At 47.3% G+C, this 25838-nt stretch overlaps 1 pseudogene; it reads right to left on the reverse strand.

Moving 5' to 3' along the window:
• Positions 1–3236: 3236 nt before the first annotated feature.
• Positions 3237–5691, reverse strand: LOC125518535 (annotated as a pseudogene).
• Between the last annotated feature and the right edge of the window lie 20147 nt (positions 5692–25838).

A 25838-nucleotide genomic window follows, 5' to 3' on the forward strand; every position in this document is an offset into this window, starting at 1 on the left:
TGGTACGTTGAGGTTCACGCATCATTAAGAAGTTGAAGATGAAGTTGTGTGAGTCATAAATTGGAGTGGCTCGTGATTCTGTATGTTGGCCCTTCCTTGTAGGTGCTTCTCAAGCTGGAGGACAACATATTAGTCAAGACATTAGGGATCCTCATTGATGTTTTATCTCTCGTCTGCACTTATTTTGTTTTCTTCAATTCTATATATTCTCACGAGTAGATGAGGTGTAAGCATGTGCAGTGTAGTTTCTTTTTCTACATATGGTGATTGATTTCTTCTTTGGTAACCCAACTAACGGATGGTAATCAATCTTCAAATATCAAAACCAAACGTATAAGGCAACAATCAATTCACGTATCACATTCAGATTCTTCTTTAGTACCTAGCTTAACTCACAGATGGTAATCAATCTCCAAACAAAGGAAACAATCACCGTCGTTTACCTCTCGCCAATGTTACATAAAAATAACACTGAGAATTTAGATGTATTGTTTGTCATGGAGCTGTGGCTGGCCGATTTTACATGAAATTAATTCCCTCAGTTGTGTTGGCAAATATAATACACATAATCCATATTGTTATGCACTAGCGTGTGTGCGTGTGAAATAAATGGATTATGGTCTCGTACCTAATAAGATGGATATGTGTGTGTGTTAGAGAGAGAGAGAGAGAGGTAGAGGGGAGAGAGAGTGAGGAAGAGGGAGGGGGAGAGAGTGTGAGAATTTGATGGTAAAAATATCGCTAATGTCACTTGATATGTATGAGAATATTAAATGTAATATTAACATAATTAATATTGAACTCTTAAAGTTAGTGTGGCCCCGTTGCAACGCACGGGCGTTCTTCTAGTCATCTATAAGTAATTCTTAAGCTTTACACATACTGGACTACAGCTGACATCATCTTAGATGAGCCCTAGTCACAAAAACTATTCAGTATTTTAAAAATTATTTGTATTTTCATAAATATCCGGTATTCCAAAATTGTTCACAATTTGCAAAAAAGTTTTCAGATTTTTTTTTTCCAAAAATGTCTTCTAATCTCAGACGCTCTACAATGTTCTCAAATGTTTCCTGCTTTAAAAAATGACCAACATCGAAGTGTTTGGGTGGTAGGGAGGTTGTGCTCAGCAGAATCTGGTCTGGAGTTCAATTCCTCGTGAGCACATTTCGGATCTTTTTTTAGTCACGCTCGGAAAAAGATTTCGAAGGAAAAGAAACAAACAAATAATAGATCGCTCGAAAAAAAATTGAAAGAAAAGAAACAAACAAATAAAAGATCAACCGGTGGGCTAGTCTGCGTGCTTCGAAACAAACAAATAATTAGGGATGGCAATGGGTAGGGTATGGGCGGGTATGACACTTTTCTACCCAAACCCATACCCAATTTTTTTTCTATACCCACCCACTTCACTCTTTATGGGCCCAAATTGGTACCCATGCCCATACCCATCGGGTATCCTATACTCAATGGATATCCGGTGGGTACAATATATAGCATTGACATGGCAAAAGTAAGATGAGAAAAATGTCTAAATTCAGGTACCCATCCGATGGGTACAATATATAGCCTTGCTTGGGGATGAATCGACGAGGATTCAATAACCCGACTCTTGATTGCTTCAAGGAAAAGCAGAGAAGATAGTACTGGGGCGATGGCCGGCTATGACCTATGGTCTGTGGGCTAGTTAAGAACTCAAGATAATTATTTACTCACATATTATAGTGTTTAATTTATTTATTAATTTTCTGGGTATTCATTGGATTACCCATGGGTATAATTTCATATCCATATCCTACCCATGCTTTTTGTGGGTATGGATATCCATACCCATGGGTATGAAGTGGTAAAAAGTCTCATCCATATCCATTATTTTCGGATAAGGTACCCATGGGTACCCATACCCATGGGCAAAACTGCCATCCCTACAAATAATAGATCGACCGGTGGGCTAGTCTGCGTGTCTTGAAACAAAAAAATAACAGATCGACCCATTGGCTAGTCTGCGTGCCTTTCTTTATATATATATATATATATATATATATATATATGTATATGTATATATACCTACTATTAAAGGGAATATGTATTCTTGGTTTGGTTTAGTCCTTTTCGTTTGACTCATACACAGGCTAAGCCACCTGGGCCAGGTACTTATATGTTGTTGGGCCTTTTATGGGCTTTCATAGAGACCGCAAAAAATAATTGGATCAAAATAAATCAACATTGTTGAAATTGAATACAGGACCTCATGTCTGGATCTTCGATATAACAACCAACGACCTATGCGCCGTTCATATTTACTAATCCCAACTCACTCTAAATATATGAGTGGCAGTCCTCATGTTGAGGGCGAGCTAATTAAGCGAATGAGCTAATTAAAAGAAGGATTGTGGGCTTAAATAAAATATTTAAGCGGATGTGGCTAATTAAAGAAAGAATTATAGGTAAACAGGTGGAATAATTAAAACAAAGATTTTGGTCTTCATAAATAGAATATTCAAATAGATGAGGCTAATTAAATGAAGGACTTGAGGTAAAAATGTAGGATAAAAGGAATGATTAGTAGGTTTCAATGTGTTGGGACTGCTAAATTAGAAAAGGAAGGATTTGACTCCCGACTAAAACGAGTGAGGACGTCATGGTAATTAAAGAAATGATTATATTTAAATGAAATCAGTGAGAGATTATGCCCGGCAAAGAAAGTATAAACATGGTTAAATTGCATCATATTTTTTTATGTTCATTTTGTAGAAGGATGTTAGGTTGCAGCATGTTCTCATAGTGAATCCGGTGCTGTGAGACATTATGCTTGCACAAATCAATTTTTCCCGTTGCAACACACGGGCATATTTGCTAGTCACGCTAAAGAAAAGAATCAAAGAAAAAAATAAATAATAGAACGACTTGGGGTTAGTCTGCTAATGTAGAATAATGTCATAGATAGATATGAGGTATTATCTCACAATTAGATGTGACATAGTCGGACCCAAAATAATATACTGGCGATGGCCATGCAACCTGACGTCGCTTGGACATGAGAGCTCCTGTCACCGCTGTAGACCGCTCCTATTTAATTTGGGGGCTTTCGTGACCCGCGCAGACGTCCCGTCCGAGGATACATCGCTCCGTAGCGTAGAAAGAACCCTCCGCGAAACACGTGCACGGGCAGCCGGAGATCCTTGACCTTGCTCTCCAATGTCTCGACCAACGTTTCGTCAAACGAGCTATGGGCGTCACAGCCGCCGGCGTCGAGTACCCGGAGGCGTGGGCAGTGGCCGCCGAGAGCGGCCAATGAGGCTAGCTCCACCAGGCCGCTTGACAGCACGAGCTGCTCCAGCATAGAGAGCTTCTTCGCCACCAGCATGACAAAGTTCTCGCCGGGCATGTCGTACCGGCACGTCACGTGGAGGCTCCGCAACAATGGCGCCCTGCAGTTGCAGATCGGTTAGAGCAACTTTAAAGGGCTGATCCATTTTATCCGTCTGCGTTTGTTTGAATTGGTGTAGATAAAAATAGCGGCCCAACGCACCAATCAATCAAAATTACGTCCGCGTCGCGTTCGTGCCGATGCATTTGCGGCCCAAATTTGCGCCCCAAATGCGTCGACGCGGACGTCGAACGGACGCTTCGTGTGCCTTCTCGCTATCCGCCGCGTCCCCACATGGCAGCCGTCCAAACTACCCGCTGCCCACGCGGTCAGCTTAATTTATGACGACGGGCCCACGCGTCAGCGACGGCGCTCATCCTTTTTTAAGCCGACCATGCGGGGGGAGGGGCAGGGGGCGTCCTCATCCAAACTCGTCGTCCCCATCTGCCCACCTTGCTCCTCGTCGTTGGCAAACCCTAGCCACCACAACCACAACAAGCAGTGGCAGCAAGGCCAAAGGCAAGTCCCCCGCCACCCTTTTCCCCTCCGAGTTCCTCTCACCCCCGCCGGCGCCTCGCCGGCAAAGACAGCGCATCACCGTGCCAGTGCACCAGGCGGAGTGGCACTGGCAGAACCGCCAGCCTCTGCCGTATCCGGACGTGACGCTGCCGCACGACTGGCATATGGATCCAGATAGGATCCAAGTGCCGGCGGCGCCGCGGTCGGCTCGTGCTCACGCGGAGGAGGTGCGGTGCCGGCGGGCGCTGCTGACGCCGGAGCAACGCCTCGACAAGGCCTACGCAACCGACTCGCCCAACTGGGCGAGGTGGTTCGCCTTTGAGCATGAGGAGGCGAGGCGACGGGGCGTGCGCGAGGTCGACCGGAGGCCAACGCCGCTGGTCGTCCGCGAGGAGAACCAGGAGGCGGAGGACGCTTACTAGGCGGCCCTTGCGGCCGTCTACCGGGAGAGCGAGGAGGACGAGCGGCGCAGAGCGGAGGCGGCGGAGGAGACCCGCTATGAGGCGGCAATGACGCAGGCCCTTGCCCTATCCGCGGCGGGCGACAGCGTGGTGCCGCCGGTGGCCCCGCCATCCCCATCAAGCCGGAGCCGCAGCCCGAGCCCATCGCGCACTTCTCCTGGAATGGAGTGGTGTGCGAGTGGGTGTCCGCGCCACCGGTTTGGCTGGGGGCGACGCCGGCGCAGGAGCAGGCCTACCTCGAGATGTGGCGCCAGCGCCGGCTGGCAGAGGAGCGCCGTCAAGGCAAGTATGAGGAGATGCTCGAGCGCGACCACGAGGAGGAGGCGCGCGAGGCCGAGGAGGAGGCGCGCCAGGCCGCGGCTGCACAGGCGGTCGCACATCCCCCCGCACCGGCACTGCCTGCGCCGGCACAGCCCGACATGGCGGCGCTCTGAAACACGGCGTTCGCCTGGGCCGGGCCAGCGCCGATACTCATCGACCTCACGGATCCCCGAGGACGACGACGACACCTAAGGCAGCGCGCCGCCTCGTAGTTTAGGCTGTTTTTATTGTTTTAATGCAAATGTGGACACGTGGACTCTCGCCGGCCTTCGTGACCGGCTTTAATGTTTAATTAATGTTGTTTCTCTTTTTTAAATATATATGCATTCATTTTTTTTGACGCCGTTAAAATGGGTCTCAGGTTAGCGTTGGGTGCAGACGTCGACCCAAATGCGAAAACGGGCATCCGTGTCCGTCTGGCCGGCCCAAACGGACAAAAAGCGGACAAAATCGCCGTTCGCCGTTGGAGTTGCTTTTATGAATCATGATATTACTCAGATTCAGAAGAGGTGCGTGTACATGCGACGAGACCGGACCAAAATCAAACCGGCACTAATGTGCTTCAACGTTTGAATTTTTTTTACTAGTGTTGATAGACCGCCCGATCGATGCGTACGTGCCTACCTGCGGGTGAGGAAGGGCAGGAAATTGTCGTCGACGCGGCTGCGGTAGGACTGGCAACGGCCGGCGCGGCGCCGCACGGCGGCACGCGCCATCGCCCGCCACCCCGCTGGTGGGTTTTTATCCATGTCTTCGGCAGCGACGAGGTCGATGTGCTGCCACAACAGCGGCTCGTCGACGGCCAGCCGCCGCCACGCGCGGCCCGCGCCGCTGAGGATGTCGGCTTGCGGGACCAGGCTCAGGATGACCCACAGGACGTCGGAGGGCAGCGCCGCCCAGTCCCTCCACTCCACCTCCCAAGAAAGACCATGCACATGCACGTCCTTCCTGCGGCGGCGGCACGGCGGGTCGGGTGCTGGGGCTCTAGCTCTACGCCTCGACCTTATTCCCATCTCGCCTGGTTAGGTTTGTTTCTCCGCCCAGATCGAGCCGCAGTCGGCCTGCGTGCCTGCCGCCAAATATATATAGATGGAAGCTATACGTACGGGGAAGGGCAAAAAAGACATGGAAATCTCATTGCCCTCAAGTTATCCCGTCCATCCAACCATCCCAGGTATACTTACGTTTGCATCACACAAGAGGAGTGACACCACGCATGAAACAATTCTAACCAACTTGAATCACACGATCCACGTTTGACCTTGCATTTTTAAAAAAAAATATTAATACTAAAAAGATACTAATTACACCCAGCCTCTGCACCAACAAGATATCACAAAGACATCTAGGATGCACAAATAACCAAAAAGAAAACAAAACAGAAAGAAAGAACAAAGGTCTCACCATAGTGATCAACTCCTCTCAGTAGCAGCACAAAAACCACCACCAATGACAACACCAAGAAAACATAAATGATCTCCAAAAGTAACGCCTTCAAAAAGGAAACAACGTACAAGCGTCATCATCGTCCGATCCAAGATCGTAGATTTTCACCCTGGAGAAAAGCCGAGATCTCAAAACAATGTCTTCAGCAAGGCAATTGCCAGTCACAACCAATGAAGGTCAGGTCTTAAGTTTTCACCCTGAAAGTCACGACTTAGCACCCTAAGAGCACCCCAAAAATGAAATCCTCCAGTGTTGTCGCCCCCACTTGTCACTGTTACTTTAAAAGTTATTAAAAACCTGGCAGACTCCATTGCCTCCAAGGCCTCTACGCCTTACTGATCATTCGATCTCAACCATCATGACTTTCTCCGTTGTTGTCTATGCTGTGAAAATCGAGATACGGCCGTGTCCTATGGTGTCAACCAATAACAGAGCTTCGTGCCGCGCCCCATGGAGCCGCATAGGCTAATATGGACGCACACGAACGGATTCTATCCAATCTAGATATGATCGAGCAAGATTTCCGACGATAGTTCTGGAACACGTCAACGGCCAAATCAAGGAGGACCAATCATGCAGATCGTTGCAATGATGCGATAAGAGCACAAAGACCGCCACCACACCGCTGCCTCCACCACGTCGTCATCATCACCACAACGGCGGAGGACACCGGCCCACACCCAAGGCATCCGCGACACAACACGGAAGGATGAGGCTGCATGCAGGTAGCCAACATGGACGCGCACCAAGGTATTAGGCCAACTCCACCGCGCGACCCCAAACGGACGTCCGTTTTGTCTGGTTTTTGTCCCTTTGGGTAGGGATTTGGGGTCGTGTCGGGGCCTGTCCTGTGATGCGGTGGCCGTACGCCCAGCGCGCGGCCGCATCCTTTTGCCCCATCCTGTCCGTCAGGGCCAAAAAATGCCCAAATTTGCATCAAAACTAGTTTCGAACCCAAATATTTGTCTGAAAATTAAAATTGTTTTACAACCCAATTGAAATTGTCTTTAATAAAATAGTTTTACAACCAAATCGAAATTGTCTTGACTGAACATAAAATGGACAAATACATCTATTGGTTGCCAATGTGATCCCACATGTCCTCAACCAAGTCATTTTGAAGATTCACATGAGTGCCAATCACGCATCTCATGGTGGAATTGGGCAAACAATTCAAATGTGGCTGGGTCTTGGTGCAGGGGCTCAATGTTTTCACCTTGATAATCAAATCCTTGGTCGAAGATACTCTCATCACGCTCGTCCTCGACAATCATGTTGTGCATGATCACACAAGCAGTCATCACCTCCCAAAGCTTCCTTTCATCCCATGACAGTGCAGGGTTTCGAACGATGCCCCACCGGGATTGAAGCACACCAAAAGCACGTTCCACATCCTTTCTAACACTCTCTTGCATTTGGGCAAATCTCTTTCTCTTCTCACCTTGGGGTTTTGAGATTGTCTTCACAAAAGTTGACCACTGAGGATATATACCATCTGCTAGATAGTATCCCTTGTTGTAATGGTGGCCGTTGATCTCAAAGTTGACAGGTGGGGAGTGACCTTCTGCAAGCCTCACAAAGACTGAAGAACGCTGCAGCACGTTGATATCATTGTGAGAACCTGCCATGCCGAAGAAAGAATGCCATATCCAAAGATCTTGTGATGCCACCGTTTCTAATATGACAGTGCACCCATTAACATGCCCCTTGTACTGGCCCTGCCAAGCAAATGGGCAGTTCTTCCACTCCTAGTGCATACAATCTATGCTGCCAAGCATACCTGGAAAGCCTCTAGCTGCGTTGCTCGCCAACAATCTCTCTGTATCAGCGGCAGTTGGCTGCCTCAAGTACTCTGCGCCAAAGACCTCGATCACAGCCTGGCAAAACTTGTACATTGACATCAGACATGTTGTCTCACTCATACGCACATACTCATCCACCAGATCGCCTGGAATTCCATATGCAAGCATGCGGATGGCCGCGGTTCATTTCTGGTAGGAGGAGAATCCAAGCTTGCCAAGGGCATCCGTCTTGCACTCGAAGTATGGGTCATGAGCAACCACTCCCTCTCAAATACGATTGAACACATGCCTTGCCATACAAAAACGGCGACGGAATTTATCCGGCTTGAAGAGCGGGGTGTTGACAAAGTAATCGGCATAGAGCAGGGCGTGGCCTCTCTCCCTATTGCGGTTCAGGTTGGGAGCACGGCCATTGACTGACCCCCTGTACCGAGGAAGCTGCCATTGAATATGGTCGTGAACGACCAGTGCAGCCACCACAAGATCGTCATCATCCGACGATGAATCGTCCGATGAACAAAGGAAGTGATGCAAGAAAAATTCGTCTCCACTGTCCATACCTTTGTTGGCAAAAGGTCGAACACCTTGCGGTCGTGGTGGCGAAGAGGCCGCGATGATCACCTCGACGCAGCAGGGGTGGTTGCCGGCCGGCTACTGGCCGCTCTGGAGCTCTCGTCAGAATCTGCCTCGGCCGCCGTGGTATGTCGCCGGCAGTCGTGTCCCCTCTGCCACCGGCAAGGACGGCGACGGCCAAACCTCCTCCGATCGATGACCAAAACTACGGCGGAAGCGCGAGTGTGGCGGCAGCCATGTCGAGACATGGTTTGGTATGGACGGCGGGGGGGGGGGCTGCGCGGTGAGGAGGCGGCCGGAGAATAGCGGTGGCGCCGGCGGCGGGGCGGGGCAGGGAGAGAGGGTGAAGCGTTGGGAGCGGAGGGACTGCTAGTGTCCCCGACAGGCGGGCCATAGGGGGGGGACAAGGGCATGCGTCAAGGCTGTCCGCCCGTGTCCGTTTCACCCCAAACCGAGCGCAAGTTTGGGCCGGGGATGGGTCGAAAGCGAACGGAATCCGGACATTTGTCTGTTTGAGGCCGTGCGCTGGGCCGTCTCGTTTGTCCCTTTTACCCCAAACGGACGGGGGCGGACATGATAGGGTCGCGCGGTGGAGTTGGCCTTAGTCCGGAGCCACGGTGGTCTGCACGCAAGGATCTGACCAAGACATGCGCAAAACCAACCGTGATGTGCCTACCCATCCAGCTGCACTGGCGCACCATCCACTTGATGCCATGCCCACCGCTAATCGCCAGGATCCGAGGACTAGCGCGCGCCGACGTCCAACCAAGAACTGGCTCCCAACAGATCAGCGGCCGCCGCAAAGAGGAAGCCTCGCCACCGCCGTCGGCCGCCCGGGCTTTGCCCGGCGGCGTCCTCTAGCGGTGGCGCGGCATGGTCGTTGCTATTGTGTAAGAAGAACATTTGTGTCCTTCCATCTTATGTGTTCAACTTCTCGTAATTTCCTCCACTACAAGATTTTAAATTATGGATTAATTCGTTCCTATCTTCAAATTCTAATATATTCATGTAGACATGAAGCAAATGAGGTCTTTTGATGTGTTGTAATGGCATCTCCAATGCTAACTCTCAAATCAGGCATTAATGCGGGAGCGAGCCATCCAATCACATCTCCTAAACGTCCGACTAGGACGATCAATTTGAAATTCAAATGCATAGCGCCCAGTCACAATCTGCACATCATTGCGTCGATGGATGCCGGGGACTGCCTGCCGAGTTGTTGGGCGGCATGGAAGTAGGGCAGCTTGTATTGGTCAAACTAGAATGGTGTCTGAATGGACAATGACGGTGGCGACTCCCTGTGTCCCAGGCCCCGCCTGCCTCCCGCTCGATCCGCCTCATGCCCACCGCCCTTCTTTTTGAGCAGTGCCTCCTTTGCCTTCTGTTTGAGGCGGCGGGCTTGCCTTGTTGCCGAGTGGATCTTTCGGATGGCCGCCTTCGCCCGATCCTCCACCACCATCATTCGCGGCAACTTTTTGTATGGATACATGCAACAACTACAACAAAAAAGGACAGAAACTGGGGTGTAGAGCGTGGGATGGAGAGGAAAAGCCTGAGAAAGGGAGGTTTGCCGTGGAAACAATGCCGCCATCTCCAAATGCGCGGGTTCCTCCATTGTTTTGGAATGGGGTGCCGAAGTCCTATGTGGCGGTGTTTCGGACACCTACAAACCCCCCCGGTTCTCTTTCGGTTTACTGGAAAATGGACACGCGGACTGGTGCACGGATAAATGGGCACTAGTAAAAAAATGGCCATTTGTCCCGGTTCGTAAGGCCCATTTGTCCCAGTTGGAGAACTAGAACTAAAGGGTCGGTACTAAAGGCCAACACCTTTAGTCCCGGTTCTTACACCAACCGGGATAGATGGGCCTCCACGTGGCCGCTGCGGCTTGCCTAGGCAGGGGGGCCTTTTGTCCCGGTTGGTAGCATCAATCGGGACCAATAAGCTTCCACGCGTCAACAGTTCAGGGGCTAGGGTTTTTGTTTTTTTTTCTGAAGGGAGGGGGGTTGGGGGTTTTGGGTGTTTTGTAGAGTTAATTTAGGGGTTTCATATATTGTGTTAGCTAGCTAATAGAGAGAAGTGTCCTCTCTTATCTTCATGATTGGTCGACGTTACGTACTATACGTATAGAGAGGACTCGACATGCTAGCTAGTAAGCAAATGAAGGGAACCATTAAGTACAGAAGATCGTCATGAACATATATATACAGAGAGAAGTGATCGACCTCTCCTTCTCCGAGAGATTGGTCAAACAACAAGTTTTCGTATATATATCCGACGCTACTGGCTACATATATACAATACTAAGATCTCTTACAATATAATCCTCTAAATGTATATGAACTCAGCTTCCACATGGTATTCTCCGGCTTTATTGATGACGTGGTCAAGAAAGAATTCCGCCAATTCTTCTTGAATTGCTTTCATGCGATCTTCTGGTAGGAGTTCATCCCGCATCTGCCACGTCTATTTAATTTGAAGAAGGGGGTTAATACATATATATATGAATGAAACTCGACATAAATGATGGTGTAATAAATTAAAATTGTGAATATTATTGCTTACGCACATCAAATTGTCTTTTAGAGTAGCCCTGGGTTTTTTCCAAGTCACGTTGTAGATGAACTCGCAAACGTAGTATCCACAGAAATCATTCCCTTGTTCCTGCCACAAGCACTTTACGAGAAATAGAGGTCAATCAAACTGATAATGAAGCATTATAAATGGCATTGATGAAAGTAGCTAGAATCAACGGCATCGAGATGCGCGGAACTAGCTAGCTAGTACTACTTACTTTCGGGTATGTCCATCGCAGCTCCCCCGGCAGTCCCGGAGCTTGTGCCGTGAATACTTTCCAAACCCTGCGAGACAAAGAAAACAATTACTTGATATCAGGAAATGAACAAAAAGTTGCCGATATGGTGCGATAATGATCGATTGAACTTACTTCTTGAGCATTTTAGTCATGTCCGCATAGGTATCGGGATTTTTTGTCTCGAGTCTAAGACGGTTACTAGTCCCTGCTCAAGCTTAATCTCTAGGAGAATATAGCGGAAGCTTCACACGCATGCATAACTCATCAATTACATTACTATAACTCGAGTAATAAGGGAAACCGAATATGCACAAGACAGTAACACTCACTTGAAGTTGTAAGGAAAGACTATTTTATCTTTGTTTTGATTTATTACCAACGATTTCAGCAAGTTGGCCTCGGTTTCTTTGGCATCAAATTTAACCGTATATTCATCTATGAGATTTGTGCTAATCAACCCAATATCATAGATTTATGCTTTTGTGCATTCGACGATCTTCAATCTGCATAATATAGTGAGGGTAATTATATATACATGCAATGAAAGAGCTGAGCTATATATGTATAGAGACTTAATGACAGAAGTAGTACTTACAGACAGTAGCAAGTGACCGTTAATTTATCGAGGGCCTTTTGATTGAACCACTGGAAGAACTCCTCAATTGAAATACACAACAGTTCAATTCCAATGAGGTCGTGCTCCTCTTTAACTCCCAGCGTCAAAGTATTCTTCCCCCCCAGACTCGCTGCATGTTTTCATGTACCAATCATGGAATGTTCGCATCATCGTTTTCAGAGAGGACTTCCATCTCTGACAAGAGGCTTCCCGTACTGGTATTTGTGTTCGTCCAACTCCATTATATCATAATGTGCATCGTCGGGCAGGTAATCTCCAAGATTGGTATAACCGGGCACCATCCTTGGATCATTAGCGACGATATCGCTAGACACCTTGAGCGGGGGGCACGATTGGTTCGCTTGTTCGCCGACCTAGGCAATTTTTTTCCCAGCTCGTCGTTCTGCTAACCTTTGATCACTGATAGTACTTCCCAACCGCTCCGCTTTGATAAATGACTTTCCAATAATGCGCTCATAGTTGGTTTTCGGTGGAGACAGTGGGGGTTTCTTCAGGGAATCGAGTGTGCGCTTTGCTTTCACCGGATCTATCTTCTCCTTCGGAGGTGGATGTTTCTTTGCTTTCACCGCTTCAAAGAAGTCCCTCACTTCAGCTTCCACGATCTTCGTGTTTTCCTCCACGGACCTCTCGTATGGCAACTTCTCTAGAGGCTTTAGAGATGGACCGAATCTGAATTGCCTCCCGCCTCTGGCTGTACTGCTAGATGCCGGAGCAGAAGGAGCGGCTGCGGCTGTCTTCCTTGCTTGCTTACGAGGCAGTGGAGAATGAGTACGACGCGTCGGAGCAGCCGAAGCAGCAGCGGATCTCTTCCGCCCTTGCTAACGAGGCGGAGAAGGAGGAGGCTGGCTGCTCGGGCCTGCTGGCGCAGGCGGAGAAGGAGGCGGAGTGCCGCCACGCGCTGGAGAAGGAGGCAGAGTGCCCTGATCATTCACCGGAGGAGGAGGCGGAGTGCCCTGACTCGCCGGAGCAGGAGGAGGAGGAGGCAGAGGCATCTAGTTCGGAAGGTTGATGAGCTCCTTCCGCCATAGGCATGGAGTCTTCAGAGAAGAACCCAGCCGAGTCTCCCCTTCACCGTTAGGGTGTTCAAGCTCGAGGTCCTCAAATCCCTTCGTTATTTCGTCCACCGTTACCCTAGCATATCATTCTGGAATTGGACGATGGTGAAAAGTTGCGTTAGGTTCAGGAGGTCGAACAGAGCCGACCGCCGCCTTGACTTTGAAGTTCTGCCATTGTGTCATAAGGTGGCAATGTTGAGACTCCGTGATAGCATCCACGGGGTAGCTAGCAGGAGCCATGAAGACAGGCTGTAGCTGAAGCAGCTCGGTGGAAGCCATGCTGCTTCTCCGCTGAGATGGCGGGGTAGCTTTGGGGGTAGCTTCGGCAGGTCGCTTGTTGCGAACTGCTTCTTGTTCCTCTGTCGCTTGTACCCTTGCGTGCAGCGCCTGCAGTTGGGTCTGCTCCACTTTCTTCCTCCTCTCCTGGCATTTGTAACCGCCTGCGTCCAGAAACCTAGCCTTCCATGAAATGGAGCCTGGTGTGCCTCATGTCCGTCCAGGGTGCTCAAGATTCCCGAGGGCCATTGTGAGCTCGTCATTCTCTCTGTCTGGAACGAACGTCCCTTCCAATGCTGCGGCGATATAGTACTTAAGCTTCGTGACGTGTATTCGCAGTTGCTCGTTCGTCCAAATGCACTTCCCTGTTATAGGGTCCAAGCTTCCACCAACCCCGAAGAACCAAGTTCGGCAACGGTCTGGCCAGTTCAATGTATTAGGTCCGACCCCTTTATCAAGCAGGTCATTCTCAGCCTTGGCCCACAACGGCCGGGCTTTGAGGTAGCCACCTAACCCCGTGTGATGGTGATGCTCCTTCTTCGCAACATTTATCTTGTTTCTCGCTGACATATTGAAGCGACCCGACCTCAAACGGTCAAGTCTCTATGCTTCAGTGTCATCCCTGGATCGGTAATGCTAACACACACAGTACTCGAGGATTTATAACAGAGTAGCAATCACACACTTATTACATCGAATGTCTCCAAGGAGAACTTATTACAATAAATATTGCTTAAGGCCATCTAATACGATAACAGCGGAAGGCTTGGAAGACAAGTGAGTCCATCAACTCCCACGGCATAGCTGAGCTACACGGCAACGACCTAACGAACCTTACTCCTCGTCTGAAAAGTCTGCAACATAATACGTTGCAGCCCGAAAACGGGTCAGCACATGGAATATGCTAGCAAAGTAACACAGCAGAGCAAGAACAGAATAATGCTATCACTACATGCATATTTGGCTGGTGGAAAGCTCTATGGTTATAGTTTTTGCGAAAAGCCAAATTTTCCCTACAACAAAGGAATATATTTTATTTAACTATCATGGTAGTTGAAAAATCATTGTGAAGGTTCCTCCAACTCAATCCCAATTAAGGTAATTAACAACCTGACAATATTAATTTAGAGTGATGAGATACTTAAGATACTCCAAGTACTAGATACTTAAGATGTCCATAACCGGGGACACGGCTAACCATGATTAGTTTGTACACTCTGCAGAGGTTTGCACACTTTTCCCCACAAGACTCGATCTCCTTCGTTGTATTTCTCGCACTACATGGTGTTTGATAAACGGATGAGAGAGACACAGTATTTCAGAAACATTAACTCTCTACTCCGGGCAGACCATACCAAACCTACAACCCACTACCTGCTGATCCACCTCTTCAAGAGCTTCACGTAACTTACTCAACTATGCTAGATCCCATAATAGCTTGTGGCTGCACACAGAAGTTTCTAGCATGAATCATCTAAGTTCCCTTTGAGCCTGGGTGGCGGTCCATAGGAAGATCACCCGGGTACTCCGGGATTTCCAGAAATATAGGCAACACTTGGTACTCCAGGTGCCTCAATCCACCCAGATGTGTATTTAAGTTGCCACCTTAAGTTGAACCATTAATTAACAATCTCACATCTGTCATGGATTTCACTCACCCAAATCACGTCTACGAGCATAGCATAGCAATATAAGCAACGCGTATAAGTAACTCCCAAGGGTTTGAATGTAACAGGGCAATAGGTTCTACCTCATCAACTACTTCCCAACCCACATGTTAATGACATCCTAATCATGCAATGTTTGAGGATTGGAACTAATGCATAAAAACTGGGTGATAAAGGGTATGATCAAAGTGTTACTTGCCTTGCCAACGATCCGCGAAACCTAGAGACTCCAAATAACCCGCTTCGCACTCTGGGAATTCTATCGCAAGCAAACAATAGCATACATAAGCAATCAAGCAAAGAAACACGGGTAAATCTCAAATAAGAAGATCTAACCAGAAAGTTCAACTTAAGAACTCCTGTTTGCAAAAAGAATCAAATCAAACGGAGCAACGAAACTCAAACAGCGAAGAAAACAAGACCCGTTTACTAATCTGGACCTAGGTCAAATTTTACAGTAGCAAAAGCTTGTTCAAGTTGGTGAAGCGAAAAGAGGGTCTCGAGATGAAGATCTAGGCGCTTGAATCTCCTGATTCCGAAAACGAGTGAAAAGATAAACTAGAATGAAAATCGGATCAGAAATCACGATCAGGTGGAAAAATCTGATTAAAGAAAAACTGACGAACAGGCTAACGAACGAGCATTCGCTGTCTGTAACTAACGAGCGAAAACCGTTCATTAAAACGAACGTACGGACGAACATCCGGTAAAAAGAAAAACCAAGAAAAAAACCAGCGAACCGAAAAAAACGAACTAGGGTTTTTTAAAAAAACCAGATCGGTTTTCTTTTAAAAAAACTGGCGGCTACCTCGTTGGTCTGGCGAGACGCGGCGGCGACGGCAGGGCGAGGCGACGGTGGCGCGGCGAGGTGGCTGCGGCGGCACGGCGCGGCAAGGCGACGGCGGCGGTGCGGCACGGCGAGGCGGGCCCGGCAGTGAGCGACGGCGGCTGCTACGGTGGGTGGTGGTGGCGGTGGGGGGAGGAGGGCTGGTATTTAAGGAGGGGGTGCCTTGGGGAGGGGGCAAAGGGGCGGCGGGGCAGAGTCGGGGTGGCGTGGCGGTGTCGGTCTCCTGAGGGAGACGGCGTCGCGGGGAAGGTGTGCCGGCGGCGCGGCGCGGCAAGGCGACGGTGGCGGTGCAGCGCGGCGCGGCAGCAAGCGGCGGCGGCTGCTGCGGTGGGTGGTGGTGGCGATGGGGGGAGGAGGGCTGGTATTTAAGGACGGGGTGCCTTGGGGAGGGGGCAAAGGGGCGGCGGGGCAGAGTCGGGGCGGCGTGGCGGCGTCGGTCTCCTGAGGGAGACGGCATCGCAGGGAAGGTGGGCAGGCGGCTGGGGTTCGGCCCAGTTAGCCACTGCTCATTTTTTTTAATAATTCCGCCGAAACTAAAAAAAATCCTAGAAAATAAAATAAAATTCTAAAAATGCCAAAACAAATTTTCACCGTCTAAATAAAATATTTAGAACGGGATGAACATTTTCTTGGCCCTAAAATGCAATTTTGAAAACGTGCAATTTTTCTAATGCAAACAAAATTGCAATAAAATCCAAAAAAAACAAATATTTGATTTTAATATTTTTCCTCCAATATTTCAATTATTTTGGGGAAGTCATATTATCCCCTCTCATATATTTTAATATGAAATATTTTCGGAGAGAAAAATAATTAAAACCAAAAATCCTCGTTTCAAAATTTGATAAAATCAAATTTGAAAACCGGGGAAATCCCCAACTCTCTCCGAGGGTCCTTGAGTTGCTTAGGATTTCGAGGATCGCGAGACGAAATGCAATAAAATATGATATGCAAGAATGATCTATGTATGACATTCCAAATTAAAAATTTGGGATGTTACACATATGCTTACTCTTCTCCTATGTCTTGTGGGCCACAAATGTGTCCCAGTGATCTCTGATCTTCTCATACCGGCCGGTGAATTCTGGTGTCTCTTCTTTGTCGACAAACGTTGTTTTCAGCTCATTCTTGCACCTCCTAAATAGTTCTGCCATCTTCTTAAGAGCATGAGACTTGATCAATTGCTCTTTAACTGGCTTCTCCGGATCCTCCTCTGGCGGTAGGGTGAAATTTGCCTTCAGCGCAGTCCAAAGATCATCTCTCTGCATATTGTTTACATAAGAGACCTCAGGGTCTTCCTTCTTAGGCATAAACCATTGGTGGATGCTGATCGGGATCTTGTCCCTAACAAGAACCCTGCACTGAGCAACAAATACTTCCTTTGTCCGGATGGGTTCAATCGCTTGGCCATCGCGCGCGATTGCTGTGATCATGAACCTTTCATCCGGGCGCAACTTTTTCTTCGGGCCTTGTTTCTTTACCGAAGTTGTGCTCGATCCGGAGGGCTAGAAAAAATAAGAAAGATGAGAGTTAATATGTGTACATACCAAAACAATGAATATATATATATATACCTGGCCGGACTCTGTTCGGTCACCGGAGCCGTCATCACGGTCTCCTTCTCACACCGGCATTCGTTCACCGGAGCCATCATAATCATGTCTTTCCTCCTCCATTGTTCGATGACCGTAGCCTGCTTCTTCACCCTATCCTTCCAGACCATCATTGTCGTTAAGATACGACAAGACATCACCTCCGGCTAATATTATGTCCCCCAACACCTCTTCTGCTACCTCCTCTCGTCCATGCTCCATTGTTTATGCAAATATTACAACATGGCAATTATTATACAAACATGACACCAGGTGGATATATTAGTGGCAAACGTAGACCTAGCTACCTAATCACAATAAGGAATCATATTAGTGGCCTTGACGCTTCTCTAGGGTTTGGGGTGGCCTCGGCAACGCTTCAAGGGTTCAGGGTGGCCTCGACGACAATGCTCTTTTAACTTGGTAAATTTGGGGGGCATCGGCAACGCTTCAAGGGTTCATATGCAAAAGCCATGGATTTCTTCAATACTTTGACACTAGCTAGGCAACCTCTCAACCCCTCGCCCCCTCGACGACCCTCGAACCCTCGACCCCTCGACCCTCGAACCCTCAATCCTCGACCCTCACCCCCTCGGCCCCTCGACGACCCTCGAACCCTCGACCCCTCGACCCTCGAACCCTCGGTGACCCTCGACCCTCTACCCTAGCTAGTTCCCGACCCTCGCCCCCTCGAACCCTCGTCAACCCCCTCCCCCTCATGTCGAAGTTATCGGGGAGGGGGTATATCGACCCCCCCTCATGTTGAAGTTATCGGGGAGGGGGTATATTGACAACGACATACCCGATAAAATTAAGAAGATGAAGAAGAAAAAAAGAGGAGCAGAAGAAAGGAATAGAGGAGAAGATCGAAGAAAAAAAAGAGTAGAAGAAGAAAAAATAGAAAATATTCTATTTTTTCTTCTTCTCCTCTTATTTTTCTTCTTTTTTCTCTTCTTATTTATTTCTCCTCTTCTTCCTCTCCTCTTATTCTCCTTCTTACTCTTCTTATTTTCCTTTTTCCTCTCCTTTTTCTTCTTCTTCCTTCTTAATACCACTTAGCACTTTTGCAATGATAGGGGGGGGGGGGTGCTCCCGTGGTCTAAAATCGGTCTATGCACGATAGAAAATTCTGAAAAAATACATCTATGATCCCTCATACATACATACATACAAAAAATACATTTAAAAAAATACATATATGATCCCTCATACATACATACATACAAAAAACATCTGAAAACAGCATATAAGAACATATAAAAAAATACATATATTGTTGGGGATATAACTATTAGGTATGACCCGCCCAGGAGGGGCCGGGTCATCCCTATGATGATTCTTCACAATGAAGCCCAAGATCATATGGCGGTTCATAGATAGGATTGGTAGAGGGCCCAGACCCGAAGGCGGCTTAAGGCCCATGGATGTAAACCGCCATGTATGTAAACTTGTACTGTAAGGCATATAAGAAAGGTCACCAAGCCGGATACGTTGTATAAGCCGGCTAGGACTCTGTAGCCTGCAGGGTGTCAACCCGTGCATATAAGGGGACAACTAGCGGCGGCTTAGGACAAGAAACAACATATCGAGAGCCGGGTCAAGCATATTCGCTCCCTGCACATTGAAACCCTAGCAATACCACTTACAACTGGACTAGGATTTTACCTTCACTGTAAGTGGCCGAACCAGTATAAACTCCTCATGTCCTTTGTCCTGATTAACCCCTTTAAGCTAACCTCATCGCGATGGCTCCATGACTAAGTCCTCACCCTAGGACATCTGCCGTGACAATTATGGTTATCAAAGCATGTCTAGCTGATCCCTTTGCTCTCCCTCGTATTGATCAGATTATTGATGCTACAGCGGGTTGTGAGCGTTTGAGTTTTTTGGATGGTTATTCTAGTTATCATCAGATCAAGATGGCAGTTAAGGACCAGGAGAAGAAAACTTTCATAACTCCCTTTGGAGCCTTTTGCTATGTGTCTATGCCTTTTGGTCTCAAGAGTGCCCAGATGACTTATCAGAGATGTGTGCAAAATTGCCTTCATAACCAAATTGGGCGTAATGTTCATGCTTATGTGGATGATACTGTGGTGAAATAAAGAGAGAAAGAGACATTGATAGATGATTTGAAGGAAACCTTTGATAATCTCCGGGTTTACATGATGATGCTTAACCCGGCCAAGTGTGTTTTTGGTGTGCCGGTAGGCAAGCTCCTAGGTTTTTTGGTGTCTAACAAAGGAATTGAAGTTAATCCGGAGAAGATCAAGGCCATCACTTCTCTGGCTAAGCCGGCCTGTGTCAATGATGTGCAATGTCTGGCAGGTCGTATTGCGGCTTTAAGCTGGTTCATAAGCTGGTTAGGAGAGAAGGCCATCCCCTTGTATCAGATGATGAAAAAGACAGGTAATTTTATCTAGAGTGATGCCGCTAATGCAGCGTTTGAGGACTTAAAGAAACAGTTGGTTGAGCCGCCCGTGCTTGCTGCCCCTGTTGATAAGGAGCCTTTGTTCTTATATGTGGCTGCTAATAGCTGGGATGTCAGTGTAGCCATTGTGGTAGAAAGGAAGGAGGCAGGCACGGAATATTCGGTTCAAAGGCCGGTTTACTATATCACTGAGGTGCTTATTGAGTCCAAGCAGAGATATCCACACTGGCAGAAGCTTGTATATGGGGTGTTCTTGGCCAGCCGGAAGTTTAAACATTATTTTCTGGGTCATCCCATCACCGTGGTCAGCTCTGCTCCTTTGGGAGATATCATCCAAAATAGGGAAGCGACTGGGCGGGTTGCTAAGTGGGCTATTGAACTTGGACCTCACGGGTTAAAATATGTGCCTCGCATGGCTATAAAGTCTTAGGTGCTGGTGGATTTCATCAATGATTGGACAGAGCTGCAGATGACTGAGGAAAAGCCAGATAACATGTATTGGACTATTCACTTTGATGGGTCCAGGCAATTGGAGGGCTCGGGGGCTGTAGTTGTTCTTGCTTCCCCTTGAGGTGATAAATTCTGTTATGTTCTCCGTTTGATGTTTCCTTGTACTAATAATGCAGCTGAGTATGAGGCCTTGCTCCACAGTCTTCAGATGGCTAAGGGGATGAGTTTAAGCCGGGTTAGGTGCTTCGGCGACTCAGACTTGGTAGCTTAGCAAGTCTTTGGTACTTGGGATTCTAAGGATCCACTCATGGCGGCTTATTGGCGAGAGGTGGATGTTATTGCTGGTCACTTGAAGGGTTATCAAGTTGAGCACGTTGATTGGAGGAAAAATGAAGCGGCGGATGCTTTAAGCCAGTTGGGTTCTCAACATAAGCCGGTGCCGCCTAATGTTTTTCTTGATATTTTGCATAACCCGTCGGTCAATTTACCTACAGAGGAGGATTTGGCTATCCCTGACCCGGAGGCTCAGTTGGTGGCGGCTCTTCATGTAATTCCGGATTGGACAGTTCCTTATTTGGCTTATATGACACAGGGCGAGCTACCTGAGGATGAAACCTTAGCCAGACAGATAACCCGGTGGTCTAAGTCAATGAAAATTGTTATTGGAGAATTACATCATCACAGTGTGACATGAGCATTTCAACGTTGTGTTTCTCCAGAGGATTGCCGTGAGATCTTGCGTGAGATTCATGAAGGAGACTGTAGTCATCATGCCGGTTCAAAATCTCTCGTGGCTAAAGCTTTTCGTCATGGATTTTATTGGCTAATAGCTCATGCTGATGCGGAGGGCCTGGTCAGAAGATGTGATGGATGTCAGAAATTTTCACGATGAGGTCATGTGCCGACTGAGGAATTGAGGATGATTCCAATACATGGCCATTTGCAGTTTGGGGGCTTGATATGGTTGGACCTTTCAAAAGATCCAAGGATAAGAAGACCCACCTTTTGGTGGCGGTTGATAAGTTCACTAAGTGGGTAGAGGCAGAGCCAGTCAGTAAGTGTGATGCAGCAACGACGGTTCAATTCATGAAGAAGGTGATCTTCCATTTTGGCTTTCCACACAGCATCATAATAGACAATGTCACAAATCTCTCTAAAGGTGCTATGGAAGAATTTTGTCAACATGAGCACATCCAGCTTGATGTGTCGTCAGTGGCTCACCCCCAATCTAATGGTCAAGCGGAGAGAGCCAATCAAGAGATCTTGAAAGGCATCAAGCCCCGGCTTATGGTTCCCCTGCAGAGAGCGTCGGGTTGTTGGGTGGAGGAGTTACCTTCCGTGTTATGGAGCATCAATACCACCCCTAACAGATCTACGGGATACATGCCTTTCTTCATGGTTTACGGAGCAGAGGCGGTTCTCCCTAGTGACATCCGTCATGACTCGCCTCGGGTGGCGGCTTATGTTGAAGTTGACAATGAAAAAACACGTCAGGAAGCACTTGGCCTGTTGGATGAAGACCGTGACACCGCGGCGTCTCGTTCAGCGATTTATCAACAAGATCTATGCTGTTACCACAGCCGCCGGGTTAAAGCCAGAACTTTCCAAGAAGGCAATTTGGGGCTCTGGCTTATCCAGGATCAGACTGATATGCACAAGTTATCCCCAGCTTGGGAAGGACCCTTTGTGGTCAGTAAGAATCTGAACAATGGGTCATATTACCTTATCGATGTTCGAGACCACAAGGACTCACACACGTCGGAGGAAGAGACCCACCGGCCATGGAATATTGCTCATCTTCGGCCTTACTACACTTGAGCCACTGGCTCTTCCAATTTATATATTTTGACAATGTATATATTATGATCGATATAATAAAGTCGGCATCCCTGCTAAAGCAGGGTCTCTGTTGTTTTTCCTCTTTAAATAATGAGTTTTTGGTCACATGGGGGCTTCTGCTTTATACAGAAAAGTTATGATTACCCTTTGATATGGCTTATAAGCCACATAAAAAACTTGGGGGCTTGCTACCTAGGTTAAAGGGACCAAAGAGAGTCTGTTGCAAAAAGCACAACTCAAACATAGGTACCCCTTGAGCACAGCTCGAAATAGTGCTTGGGGGCTATTTTGTTCTAAAGAACAAAGAGTCTGTAACCTTGTGATAGGCTATAAAAGCTAGGCTTGGAAGCCAGGTGTATTCACCTAAAACCCCGGGTTATCCTGCCTTTTTAAGTAAGTCACTCCGCCCAAGTAATCCTGGAAAGACCCACCGAACATTTGACAAGTCAATCTTATGCAGACCCTGAACTTGTCAAAGTTAAAACAACGATAGGTTAATGTGAGGTCCATATTATAAGGTTTGTAAAACGGTTTAACTCAGTGGCCTAGCAGCCCATGAAAAGCCTCGTTTTGGGCCTGGCAGCCCATGAAAAGCCTTGCTTCTGGTTTGTTTTCAATAGATGCTTTCTGTTTTGAGGGTTATTTGATAAGACTTATAAAGCTTTATGGTAAATCATCGGTGTTCATTAACCCGGACTAGCCTTCAACTATAAGTCGACAGTATGAAATAAAGATAATATCCGGTGTCTATTAACCCGGTCCAGCTTTGTTCATAAGTCAGCAATCTCTGATAATTATGAGTGTCGAAAGTCTTGGTTTATCGTCCTTACCGCACTGGCTTGGTAAACCAACAAGTGTGACCAAAGATCACACGTATGACATATTTTTTAATCATATATGATTATTATTTAGTCCAGTCTTGGTTATAAATCATGATAAGATTATATTGGGGCCTTATAACCCGTCCAAAAGGTAAACCGCCAGGACACTTTTTCACCTGTTGTATGCAGGAACAAATTCAAAATTGATAATATCATCAAGCATATATGGCATATCTTCGCATAACGGATAAATAGTGTCATGAACAACACAATATGCATGATGGCATAGCAGAACAAGAAGTTTTAAAGCTAGCCTATTACAAGGTGGTTGGTGCCCAAAAAGATGATTGTTTTTAAGTATCGCAACGAGCAGATAATAAACCGGCCCCGGTTCATGAATCTTGGCCTGGCTGACTCGAAGATTGCGATTCATCCCTTGCCGGTTCGTCTTCCTCCTCCACTGTTTGGAAGTGGGGTTTGGACCAGTCAAAGACACGCAAGGCGAGAATTCAGCCTCATTGTCAATCAGATCAGACGGATCAATATCAGGGGTGAAAGTATGCTTATGAATGGGTGGAATTAAATCCATCACTTTATATGAAGGAGTCGGCATCTTCTGGTTATCTGCATCGTAACCCGACTGATATTTGGTGAGGTTGGTCTCTTCGGCAATGATTGTAGCATGAGGGCGAATCTCTTTGACGCAAGCAGCAAAGTCTTGTTGGTCAAAAGGGGTTCCATCTTACTTGAGACTAGGATACTCCCTGGTTACGTCTGCCGGGGTATAATTCCGGTACCCAGGCTTTTGCACGGCTCAAGGCTGTCACCGCTCCGGCTCTAGCACAAGATCGCTTGATTTCTTGGAACCTGGTGGGCAAGATGGACAACTTCTTCAAGACATCACTTAACATATTTGATCCTTGATTCGCTGGGGAGATAGTGGCAAGAGTCCGCTGAGCTCCAGTGTATAATTCCTCAACAAGCGTGTAAACCGCCTTGAGTTTGACCAATGTATCTCGGCTCCGATTGCTACTCCTGGGACCTACAAAGTTTACACAATTGGTTAAGTGGCGGCTTATATTATGATGAAAAATACTTACTTTGGTTAAATAACAAGGTGACTTATCAAAGATTGCAGAAACCATCTGAGACACACGGTTCTTTAAACCGGTGAGTTCAGTGGTAACCTCTTCCAGAGCTGCCTCGGCTTTTTCAGCGCGCTGAATCTGGACCGTCTTTTCCTTGGACCAAGCCTCTTTGTCTGCAGTAAAACTAGTCTTCAATTTTTTGGCTTCAGACACGCTAAACTAAAATTTTTATTCAGCCTTTTTGGTCTCAGTCTCTTGAGCCACCAGCCGGGTCTTGGCCTCATTCAATTGGGTTTCCAGTTCTGTGGTAGCAGCCTGCATACATCATATGTCCATTAAGTTTCATGGCGGATTACAATAATACAAGTCCCAAGTGCTTTGCAATCAACAACACTTGGCACTTGGGGGCTAATGTCTGTCAACGCAATTTTTCAAAGGAAATAACTCTTTCTAAAAAAAGTCCCAAGTGCTTTGCAAGCAATAACACTTGGCACTTGGGGGCTAATGCACATTGCTTGTTTTCTTTTTAAAGATGAGCCGTGTGTGCTGTTGGCAGTCCCAGCCGACTCATGGGGGAAATACAGTTAAGTTATGTTTCTTTTACACAATGATTATGAGGACCGGATCATTCATACTGATTAAACCGGCCCTTGGGGGCTACATATGCAAAATTATGCTATCATCACAATCCGGTTTAAAGTTTTTTAACCGGACTTGGAGGGAATCTAGAACAGAAGCTTATAAACATTTCAAGTCTACATATTATTCAAGTTTATCATAATCAAAAGACTTGGGGGCTGGCATGATATAGATATAAGCCGGATGACGTACCTCATACTTCTGGTGCATTTGCTTCACCATTTCAATCTCCAAGTCATGGCCGGAATGCACTTGACTGACATAGCCAGATAAAACTTCACTAATACTCAAGTGAGCAAAGTGGGAGACATCAAACCTCACTTTCTATCTTTCCATGACTTCTTGTTTGGCGGGGTGTCTTGCTAGTACAGTTGGATTTCTCGGTTCAACGAATCTGGTGCCAGTGATCAAAACATCATCACCATGAGTCTCTGGCAGGTTAGCTGAGCTTGATGGTTCAGTAATCGATGGATCAATAGTGGTTTCATCAACAAACGGCTCAGGTAAATCCGGTCGAGCGTTGACAGCAGGATCTTCCGGTTGTTTAGGGTGTTCTAGTACAAGGGCTGGCTGATCCGGTTCAGCAGCTTTCGGATCCTCGGCCGACTTTGTCACCTTTGCTTTTTTGGGCTTTGCTTGACCTCTAAAAAGAATTTGGATAAGTCAGTATAATGATAAAGGTATAAAGGTACAGAAGAAAGATATTTATTATTACCCAGGGGCAGTCTTGAAAGTCGGCAGTTGAGTTTGTGATGAGTCGCCAGAGGAGGAACGGGAAATCTCCTGCAAGGATGGAATCAAAATTGAGTGATTAATAAAAGTAACTCGTTGGTAAATACAAGGGTTAAGGTTAAAAAGAACCTCATTTTGGCGTTTTCGAGGAGTGTTCGGTAAGCCGGAGGATAAATCGTCATCTCCACCGGTCCGGGTCTGGCGGCGGCTCTTATGTTGCTATCATTTCAAAAGAAAATGAGGATCTAAATAAGCCAAGGGGCGTGGAAACCTCACTTTCCGGGTTACCCGCCGAAGTTTCTGCCGTGGCAAAGGTTCTGAGTCGGAGGAAATAATAGTTACCTCTTCTTCGACTGCCTGGCTGGCCCCCGTGTCATCGTCTCAATAGTCATTGTCAATAAGGTTGTTAAAAAACAGGCCAAGAGAGTCAAGGGCTACCTCCGACTCAGAGGTATCATCC

This window comes from Triticum urartu, chromosome 7 (assembly GCF_003073215.2).
Source record: "Triticum urartu cultivar G1812 chromosome 7, Tu2.1, whole genome shotgun sequence".
Lineage (NCBI taxonomy): Eukaryota > Viridiplantae > Streptophyta > Magnoliopsida > Poales > Poaceae > Triticum > Triticum urartu.